The sequence below is a fragment of the Cryptomeria japonica genome, chromosome 2 (genome assembly GCF_030272615.1).
Source record: "Cryptomeria japonica chromosome 2, Sugi_1.0, whole genome shotgun sequence".
Lineage (NCBI taxonomy): Eukaryota > Viridiplantae > Streptophyta > Pinopsida > Cupressales > Cupressaceae > Cryptomeria > Cryptomeria japonica.
In genome coordinates, this window is record NC_081406.1 from 649,314,050 (window position 1) to 649,325,867 (window position 11,818).

Genomic DNA, 11,818 nt, shown 5'->3' on the forward strand with positions numbered 1-11,818 from the left:
ATTCATATTCACATTCTCTTGGAAAATGTTATGCATTTAAGAAATTTGTTCAACTGCAATATGATCTTGCACATGTTTGTCTCACAACAGATCTGGCTGTATTTATTGGCAAAAACATAGTGCCTTAGCACTTATTTTCCCTTCATGTTGCTCTTCACCCTATGGCATAATTAGCCCATTTAACGGGGTCTCTTTATCATTAGTGGTGGTATTGTTTCACTTTAACATACTTTGGGGCAGAAAGATGAAGTCCATTTTTCTTCTTCTTTCTATACATTTATCTCTATCTTTGTGTATTATTCATTATTAGATCTATTTTATTGCATAGGGTTATTCTTATGTGAGCATATCATTGTTCTTTGGTTTTTCTCTTTGTTTGGAGAGGGGCATCTTTAATGAGTATTGCAATTCTTCTCTTTCTTTCATTCTCTTGGAAATCTTACCTCTTCTATGGTTTTGATTATTCGTAACTATGATATGCCCCTTAGCAGAGAATGATCTCTTGAGAAGTATGTATCCCTTTCTTGAAAGTATTTGTTCCACTAGGATGACATATCACTTGAAACTAATCACCATCAGAAAATGTGTAATGTTTTTTCTTGTTCTCCTCACTTGGGGAGCAAGGATTTTCACTCCTTTCCCTTTTCTTTCTTATCATTATTTTTTTTAGGGGCTGCATTTTTCATATATGATTATCATTTCTTACAATGATATGCTTTTATGATTAATCCCCCTTGGGGAATATATGATTCTTTTTTTTCCTTTTGAAGATTACCAGTTCTTGAGACATGTATTTTACATTTCCTAATGCCTCTTCTTGCGTGTGTTCATGTAAGTTCATTGCACATTTTTTTATGTTTAATCTCTCTATGGTAGATTGTGTAAGCTCTTCTCATTGTCCCTTAGCCTAGGGGGCAATGATCCTTCTCTCTCTTTGTCTAGGGATCCACTTTGCTCTATTAAGTGGATGGTGTGAGTTATATTACTTGATGTCATTCCTTGTGCACAGTTGTTGGTTGTTGGCTCAAGGATTCTCTCTTATACAAGAGGTGTTAGTCCTTGACTATGACCTCTTTTACACTAGGTAATGTACATCTATGATAGATTAATCCATCCTTTTGGGGGATAAAAGTGAGTCATACCTCATCAAGAATCCCTTTAACCTAGAAATACGAGGAAGGATTGCATTCTTGTTCTTTCCTTTTCTTGTTCTAGAAGATGTTATATTTGTCTAAGACAACTCCTCTTGGGGGTAGATGTATTTTGAACAAAGATCTCTTCTCCTTCAAGGATCACCTTTACACTTACAACAAGATATCTCTTTTCAACTATCTTATCCTTGCTTGAAGAGTATTCCCTCTCTTGCTTGGATTTGTGATATTGTTGCATAACAGATATCTTCTTTGTGATGAAGGTAGGTATCCTTGTTCTTATTTCCTTAAGATATCAACATTATCCTATGTTGACATCTTAAGGGAGGGGCACCCACACTGCTCCTTTGTACTATACTTCTCTCATGCATTGTACAGTGGGATATTCTTGGAACTAGAGGGAAGCCTCTTAGAGAAAGATGTTGTCACTTTTCTTGTACAGTGGGACATACTTGGAACTAGAGGGAAGCCTCTTAGAGAAAGATGTTGTCACTTTTCTTGTACAGTGAGACATTCTTGGAACCAGAGGGAAGTCTCTTAGAGAAATATGTTGTCACTTTTCTCTTGTACAGTGGGTCATTCTTGGAACTAGAGCACAGACTCTTAGAGAGAGATGTCTTCACTTCTTCTTTTCTTATACAGTGGGTCATTCTCATAACCATAGAACACTCTCTTAGAGCGAGATGACTCCACTTTTATTTTATGTGGGGTGATTATTCTTAGAACTAGAGCACAAACTCTTAAAGTAGGATGTCATACCTTTATTGACACTTGTATTATACATTCTATACACATTGTAGCATACTCAGGCATAGAATCCTATGAGGCACTTCGAACCTCACTTGCACACACGCACATGAGGTTGGGTGGAACTAACGGTGTTCTCACTCTCTCCCTTTAGATGGATCACCTAGACAGGCTCCAGGGGCAAGATTTTCCATGTCCTTCTCTCCATGAATCACCTAGTTTTAGGGACAAGACATCCATGGTTTCTTTCTTCTCATGGATCACCAAAGTGTGTATTCATGTTCTCTCTCTTCTTCCTCTATGAACTCATAGTTTTATTATTAATGGTTCATGGATGATGTCAACTTTGCTCTTTTATGTGATCGCCCATGTTTATGTGATGGCATTGGTCTTTGTGTCTTGATTTGTGGTTAAGACATCTGAGTATCGAGGTCTCTTCGGCTAGTTGGTTTGTCATCTCGTGTCTTGTTCTTGTCGTGTGTCTTTTGTGCTTTGTCTTTGTTTTGTGTGTCTTGTTCCTATTTTGTGTTCTCTTGCGTATGTTGGCATGAGTTGAGACCCTAAGATTGGGTGCTTTTTCTTCCTCAATATTAGTGATGCCTTATACTCCTTGTGGTCTTGCTCCACATCCCTCATCTTCATCCTTCCTTTTCTTCTACTTTACCGATAGTATTGGCATAGGCCATACTCCCGCTAAAGTGGGGGCTAAATGTAGTGTCATAAAATTGCGACCCCTGCAATTTTAACCATATTTTAGGTCCTCACCTCGGTGGTGGCATCTTCTTCCCCAACCAAGACCTATTTCTACATTCTCACCCCTTCACCCTTCCTCCTTCAAGACCCATGGCTACTTTAGACCCTGTCCGGGTCCCAAAATAGGGCAGGACAGGGGCATGGCACCCTTGGCCCCCTAGGACAGGGGTGTCGCACCCCTATCCCCATCCCTTAGGGTGGCCCTAAGTTAGGTATTCCCGGTCTCCTATGCATAATTTTCCTTTGGGGTTTGCAATTCCTCTTTGTCAACCTTCGATGGTAAAAAATTAATTCTTGAGGCATGTATAAAAAGGGATTCAATTCCCTCATTAGGAGGAGAGGCATAAGGATAATAGACGAGATTTCAAGGTCATCATCAAGCATTCAGGTCTTCTTCATTCATCCATTGGAGCAACATTACAACATTCATTTGCAAGAATGTGTGTGTGCGTTAGGGTTTTGTCATGTTACATGCCATTTCATACAATATTTGTGGTTACATTCAAGAAGCAAAGCAATCATCATCAATAAGCTGCAGATCTACAAGGTATACATTTCCATTGTTTACATTCAAAGCATTTGCAATTAATTTATTTCAAGCTTGATTCCTCAACTGGGGTTTGACTAAGGAAAACTCCTATCCACAACCATTCTCCCTCTCTTTTTTGTGTGTACATTGCACGTGTGCAACTATAATTATAGGTTTGGGCTTCATTTGCAGAGACAAAAGAACCCTTTTTATTTCGGGGATTTTGTGGAGGACCATGTACATTCTTGCCACGATCCTGATGAATTTTCTCCAAATTTATAGGGCAGATTCATATCAGTGTAAATAGCTCAGATCTGAAATCACATTGTGATCCCTAACTGGTAGCTCCTCATTTCACTAATTTCCTCTCTCTTTTCTGCATAGTCAACAAGTCAACTTTCTCATTTACAAAAGAGGGTAAATCACACTTCAACCCTTGCAATCCACTTGGGATTCACATCCTTGTTTCCCTTGGATTTGGATCTAGTGGATTCAAGCCCCTCTTTTGAATGTAGAGTTCCTCCAAATGAAAATCATCCTAGTGGCTTCCTTTCTCTCTCCTAGGTGGAGAATCACTAGGATCCAATTTTCCACTTTACAAAATGAAATAGGGATAATTATCTCAAAACCCTTTAATCCACAACAACTCATCTGCAACACACTGGCCAAACCAACTCACTTAATTTGATTGCAACACTGGAAGACACAAAGGAATATGTTGACATCAATGACAACACATCACTTAGCAAATCCAAAAACATATTTGCATATTATCCCAACAATTGAGGATACTTAAAATCCTCTGGATCACCCAAAAGTTGAAATATCTGTGAAGACTAAGACTCCAAAAGTAGAAGAATAGGAGGTGACAAAAGAGAAGGAAGTTGAGATCGACGCATCTATTGTGGAAGCAAGAGACACTGTAGGGGCAGTGAAGGAGTTTTTGGAGAAGGACAACCGGGAATTGTTTGAACCTGAATTGGTTTAAGGTCCTATCAATCTAGCCACTCTTTCTTCGATTCAAAAGTTACAACTAACATAATTTTCTCAGGCTAAGGCAAGGGAAGAGATGCTAAAATATCACATTAAGGATAGTGAATTGCTTAGTCTTGCATCAGATGCGTTGGAGAATATCATGCCTACATTTGTCAAGGACTCATCTAATAATCCCTTTGGGTAGTTGAAGAGCTTAATCAATTCAGTAAGTACTCACGTTTAATCTTTAGAGAAGTTAGTAGAAGTCAAAGTCCAGAATGAGTTTGATGCAAAAAGACTCAGTAAGTTGAAGGAAATGGTTGCAAATGATAGGATATTGTTAGACAATTGTGTTAAGAGTATTCAAGATGCCTTATCTAAAGGAGGCAGTGTCAACAAATCATGCTTACCATTGTCTAAATTTACTGAGGATACTAAGAAGCAGATTAAGGAGCATGAGAAGTAATTAGCGAATATTTCTCAGTCCTTTGATCCTTTGACTACTTCTGTGGCTAGTCAAGAAGGTCAAGTCATATCCCTGCTTGCAAAAATTAAGAGCTTAATGCATGATAAGGAAAAGTTTGTTGGTAGAGTCGGTGAGATTCGAGGTCTAATTGGTCCTAAGATGGAAACAATGCTCAGTGCTTTGAATTAATCTCAAGATGCCATGGTTATCAATAAACCGACATATCTTCAGATGACAGAGATGCGAACATATCTTTTTAGTGGCCACATTTGAATTTCAGAGAATCTCAAGAAAGGTTGGGACGGTGATTTGAGTTTATTGAAAAACATTTTTGCAGATGTATTTAAGTTCATGTAAGTTAGAGGATCCTGTTTGTACATATGCGACATGCTTATAAGATTTTTATACAAATTTTGGTGTGTGAAACCCTGCCTTTGCCATTGATGTCAAAGGGGGAGTATAGAGCAGTGAAAAATGTAATATTCATCTCAGGGGATTTAGGAGTTTTGGGTTTTTGAGTTTTACAATGTGTGTTCATGTTTGGTATTGATTCCGACACAACCATTTTTCACTAAGTGTTGCCATCAATGCCAAAGGGGGAGATTGTTGGTAAGAGACATTGCATAGTTCATACGATGTTGTCATTGATGGCAACCCAAGTTAGTGTACCCATACACATTACATGATTTGATCATATTGGAAGTCAAATTGGAGATTGGTTCAAGTACGACAAGCTTATAACAGAGCATCTGACAAAGTTCAGTATTTTGGCTAGTATTTATTTTTAGGATACCATTTTGTGTTATGGATATAAAGGAAGGTAGATGGATGTCTTGATCATCTTATTGTAGAGTTTTTGTCTCCAGTGATAATTGGTGCAAAAGTTACAAGCCTCTGAGTACTGGATTCTAGTCTGCTAGTACAGTGCAAGCCGACTTGTGTAGTTAATCGTTGTGCGGGTTTGATGGAGCAATTTTAGTGATTGATTTTGTGATGTAGGAAGTTTGGCCAAAATTTAGGAAGCGTGTGGACAATTATTTTTGGTCTGCATAAGCATGTTTGAATTCATCTGATAGTTCATACACATTTCAATAATGTTCTAAGTGTTCTTGAGCCGACTAGCGATGGATATGATTTCATGTTGAGGATATATATAATTGATGTTTTTAATCATTTTAAGTATGGACAATGTGTTGGTAATTATTTGTGCATAGTTTCACATACGCAGGTTAGAGATCTATGCTCCGGATTTGTGTCAGAGAAGTGAGAGATGAAGTGTAAGAACTAGGTGTACTATGCTTAACCGAAACTGTACTTTGACATTTGTAGATGTTGTTATTCAGTTCAAACATTTCAGTTATCTTTTGTAAATGATTTTGTAGGAAGTGAGCTCTAGGTAGTGTTCCTGAATGCATGTGTATTCCAATTGTAAAAACTTTATTTGAGTATACTCATCTTGTAGGTTTCATCCCCACCATGGTTTTTCCCTTAACTGAGTTTCCATGTATAAAATCCTTGTGTTATAGTGTTGTGGTTGTTTATTTTATGTTCTTGCATATTTCTTTTTAAATGTGTTGAGTGGTTGAAAGAACAAGTTGATAATATCAAAGTTTGTAGAACACTGACTCTCAATGTTCCTAGATTCCAACAATTTCTATTTTGCATTTGCAGTTTTGGGTTCTGCATTTGCCTTTTGGACTTGATTTGGTCCCCGGAGTGTTCTAGAGGCTTGGTATGAGTTTGTACGTTGTTGATTCTATATTTTGGGGTCTGTATGGCCTAAATTGGATGGAGTCATGTTTACATGTTCTTCTATATTCTATTTTGTAAATAAATCCAGTTATTATTGCATTTGAAAATGGTTTCATTGATGAATCTTGATGGATAAGGTCTAGGAAGGCCTATGTGTATGATTTATTATTCAGTTGCTTAATTATGTACTTATTTGTGATTCATATGAGATATCTATACTATTGATGCTTATTATTAGATGGAATTTAATCCTAGGTTAGTGGTGTCTAGGTGCAATTTAGGGAGATTGTCTCACAATGGGGGTCAGGGCTCTAAAGAGGTTGTCAGGATAACCCATTGTGATTTTCTTAATCAAGTGATAACCTAATAAATGAATTGAAGGGAAAACACACATTAACAAGATAATTTATTTCTCCATCCATGGCCTTGAGTTCTTGTACAAACTAAGGATGGGATTGGGAAATCCTGACCATCCTAGGGGAATTGATCTAGCATGATAGAACCTCCTTGTATTCATGAAAGGATTGTTTGGTTCCACATGAGCTGTCAAATGGGGGTTGGGGCCTACAGAGGATACCAGGATAACTCATGTTGAGGCTATGTGATAATGTTCACTCTTTCCTATTTATACCCTAGAACCCTATCTTATGTGGTTATGTATAGAAGCCTTTGGTGGAACCTTGTTGTGCATCTTACTTATCCTTGTGTATATCTTGTTTCCTTGTTATTGGTGTTGTGTTTGTGAGTTGGCCTTATTTGCTTGTGTTTTTTGGGCCTTGTGTCTATCTCTCAAGCATGGTGGGGTGGACTTAAGGGTTCCCAATGGTTAGGTGGTTGTTGCTAACCTCCATTGGGGTCCAGTGGACTTGTTAGTGTGCATTGAATGGATCTTATCATCTACTTTCCAATACCTCTTTATTCATGATGTAGATTATTCAGTTATTGTATTAGCATATGTCATGGATCATTATGAAACAATGTAATTGTAATTATTGTTATTGTATTTTGAACACTCCATAAGGAGGGTGATGTATATTGGATTAATGTATTTAGTATTCATGTAATCTTAGATTAGAGTTTAAGTGGTTTCAATGTTGGTACCAACTACTCTTATGTGGATGGATGATTTATCATATCTTATGCTAAAAGGTTTCATAGGAACATTTGATTTGGTGTTTACAATAACATAGTTGTAGTTGTTCATGTTTCATATAATGTTATCATTATCTCTGTTATGATTTATGTATCTTAGATTTTGATAGAAGTGTTTCATAGTAGCAACGTTAGGGAACCCGTAAGAAGACATAGTTTCTATACATGTTTATCTTCCGCTTGAGCATTTGTAATAGTTAATTATATGATGAGTTAATTGATGTGGTGCATTATATTTTAAAAAATAAATTATTATTGCTATGTAATTTATGTAAGTTAGTTGTTAGTCCTCTAGGGTTCCTTACTAGGGCGTTACATAGAACATTTTCTTTAGTTGCACCTCCTTCAAGAATGGTAATGTCTCCTTCATAATAGTGTGTTGCCTTAACTGTTTATTACTAAGCATTTATCTATTTGTAATGGTTGTCTTATAAACTTCACCACTGCCATATTGCTTATAAATAAGACAAGGTAAATAATTCAAAATGAATAAGAAAAATTTGCCTTATTTGGCATTATTTTATATACTAACATTTTATGAATTTGAATCGATGATTTTTTAATAACAAAGATGGGCACTTAAATCATATTTGTTGCTTTTGAACATATAAATCATATTAATCACTACTTTATTTTATATACTAATTATTGTATTAAAATGAATTGTTCATGCTCCAAACATTCGTTGCCCTTCGTGAAAATCCAATCTTCATTTTCTTGGAATAAACATTAATCATTTACCTTCAAATCATGATTGTTGCCTAGGTGGAGACATTGATTCTTGTTGTTCCTTGATATTGATTGCTTATCTCTTATTCACTGCATTTGTTGATATATTTACACATCTTAATATAGGTGATAAGCATGGGATAACCACCATCAGTATAAATCTCATAACAACATTGAAATATATATCGATCAATCATGTTTACTAGTTGTATCCTTGGGGTGTAAGCTAGATCATACATATTATAATTTTCTCTTTGCGTATCTTGCTTCATTTTAAGAGTTGTCTTTTCTTTTTCATTAATTTTTCTTTTACATCAATGGCAATATGCTCTAACAATATTGTCCATATTTTTTTGACATTAATGACAATCTCGACATTCGATCTATATACCTTTGACATCAATGACAACTTTTCCTACAAAACCAACAAATAATTTTTTTGATTTGAATCTCAAAATGAATAAGATGAATTGATGACATTAATTTCATGAAAGAGGTTATGCAAACCCTCCAAGAAATAAATGTGATGCTATATAAAAAAGGAGGAAATGCTCGGCAATACAAACCTCAATCAAGTGTATCTAAAATAATAAGATTGTCCTACTACAAAGAAGAAATAGATAATCTCAAAGAAATAAACTAGACTCTAAAGTAGCGACAAGTGATGGACATGTGATCTCAACAAGACGAGGAGCAACATGCGAAGTATATATCATCAAAACATTGAAGACCTTTAGATTATTCAAGCTCTTTTAAAGAATAATCATCAAAGAATATATATCATTTGCATCACCATTGGGTATGAGGAAACCGATAATGGTATAATTTGGAATGGTGGCATAATAATTTTCATACATCTCCCAAATGTTGGTTTAAAGTGTGAGTGGGTACTCATGGTTTGAAATAGTAGACATAGTGTCATAATAAAGACTTGAACACATTAATCCTATGTGTTGGTGTAATTTATGTCTCAGGTAATTACACTTTACTTAAGTTGATTTAGGATAATGCGTATCATAGTAATTTGCATATGAGACACTTAGGGAATTGCATATCTAGGGAATATGGTTGTAGGATAAATTCCACCTTTACTGAAATTATCTATTGTTTATCCTACCTACCCCTACCTACCCTTGAATCTTATTGGACCAAATACCATGATTGTGTGCTCTCTTTTCCCTATAGCCTTGCCTTTATAAGTAGGCTCTTGTACATTGTATAAATTGATTTTTGCATCTTGATGAGATTACAATTTGTTCTTGCGTATCTTGTTCTCTCTTGCTTTTGTTCTATTCAATTGGCCTCTAGATCTTGGGTTGTTTTTCAATTCTTATATGGTATCAGAGCCATTAGGTTACCATTGTGTAGTCTTTTTTGAGAGATCTTGGTGCATTTGTAGATTCACATATTTTCAAATTTGAGGAGTAACAAAATTTTGGAACATCCCACACCAATCCAAGCTCACCATGGCATATGGGAGGTTGTTTCCATAGATTTTGAGTATAAATTTTCCTATATTGGGCAAAAGTTATTTTCGGGGCAAAAATTATTTAGCAGGTCGAGTCGTACGACCTGAGTTGCCATTGATGATTGGGACCCCACCCCTTGTACCATAATTCTTACATATTTTTGTAGGATCATTGACTTCCAGGCTCCATCACCAACCTCATTTGATCACCATTTTCAACAAATACTGCTTCTCATGATTCCCAACACCATCACCGAGGCCTCTTGTCAACACCTAATGCATGCCATCAAAGCATCTTTTTGGCCACAGTCTCGACAAAAAAAATCAGCATCACACCTACATTTGCTTCCTGATAGGCAACCAATAGCTTGCAGGTTTAACATCTACACACGTATGAAGATTTAATTTGCTCGGTCTGCCAAGTTAGTGCCTAATTGGTGCCAACTCAGCCCGCATAATCAGCACACCATGCAAAACAACCATACACCGCATTAGTGTCCAGTTGACACCCAATCATCAATCCACATAGGCATCCATACTGCCACATGACAACATAATTAGCACCACGTCAGCAAATAGATCAATAGTTGTATAGTATAAAATTTAATCACAAGTTGAGAATGTCATATCCATACGAGAAATCGCTTGACACATCATCTGCCATGTCACCTCCGTACAGTGCCACATAAGTAGTTTGTACTATACGACCGTCCATACATGCAAGGGAGTTTTTGGTGTGATGACCATAAGACTTTCAAATTTAACACAGTGTTTTACTGATGTCAACACTTTTTGAAAAATTTCGACCCTTGTTCGTTGAGATTTTTTATTTTGCAGTCCAACTCTAAAGACTCAAACTTGGTCATTTTAAGGATTTTTTCAATGATTTTTTTATATTTGGGTAATTTTCTATTCTCTTTGCAATGGCATGATTAGTTTTTGATTTTGGTGGACAATTTTTTTAGAAATCTTAGTTTTTTACAACTATACATGTCCAATCCTCATTTTTGCAACTTCTAAAGCTCTGTTCAAACTCATACGACCTCCCTTTTAGGTGCCATTTTTTTTCAAAGTGCATAATGTTTTGTCTACTTTCCTTTGGTGCTATCATTTTTGCATCACTGCGAGTAGAAATATCATTTTTTCAGAGCTTAGTATTTTTTGTCCTAATTTGACAGATGTAAATGCTTGGATCTTAGTTAAGGTCTTTTGCATCATTCATTTGAGTTTTCTATAGCCTATTTGAGCCAATTGTAATCTTGAAATCAGAAGTCTACTTTACCCTTGTTTGCAAGTGGCCCATTGTACACACACTAAGTATAAAGTGCCAAATCATCTTTTTAGGGGGGTTCTTGGATTGAGTGAATGTGGGGGGGGTGCCTTGTGTGATTGTGCCTCTCTCTCTATCTTGTAATCTTTCATTTTTCTATTTTAGGTTATCCTAATTTTTGTCTTTTAACTCCACATAACTATGCTTCTTGGAAAATTGATGCTTAGAGTAAGTTGATGGAAAAAGGATTAACTCATTATATTGATGGAGTTGTTACGACACTAGCTGATCCTAATGCTCAAATGGTATGTTCACTAAAAATATTATGGATCTTGGAACTTTGAGGAAATATGTATCAAAAGATCTCATATTTCATAATGAAAAGTGTAATACAACTAATGATGCTTGGGATATCCTTGGTTAATTGTATGGCCAAGTTGATGAAATTAGGAGCTATTAGCTTGACTATGATCTCACAATGTTGGACCCCAAAAAATTTGATACAATATAGGACTATGCCACTAAATAAATTAAGCTAAGAGCATAACTTAAGGATTGTTTTATTGACAAGAAGGATGCATATTTTGTCTACAATTTGTTGGGAAAACTTCCATCAGAATATGCAACATTTGTTTCTAGTTCCAAACCCATCACTTGATAGTGGGTAGTTCTTTCACTATGCCATCATTTAATGGATTCACAAATTTTTTGATGATAGAGAAATCAAAGTTGATAAGCATGAGTATTCTCAAGTCTTCAAACTCCAAATATTTGGTGGCTATTCAAGGGAATCGAGGAAAGGGTTCCAAGAAGAAGCATAAGCAGT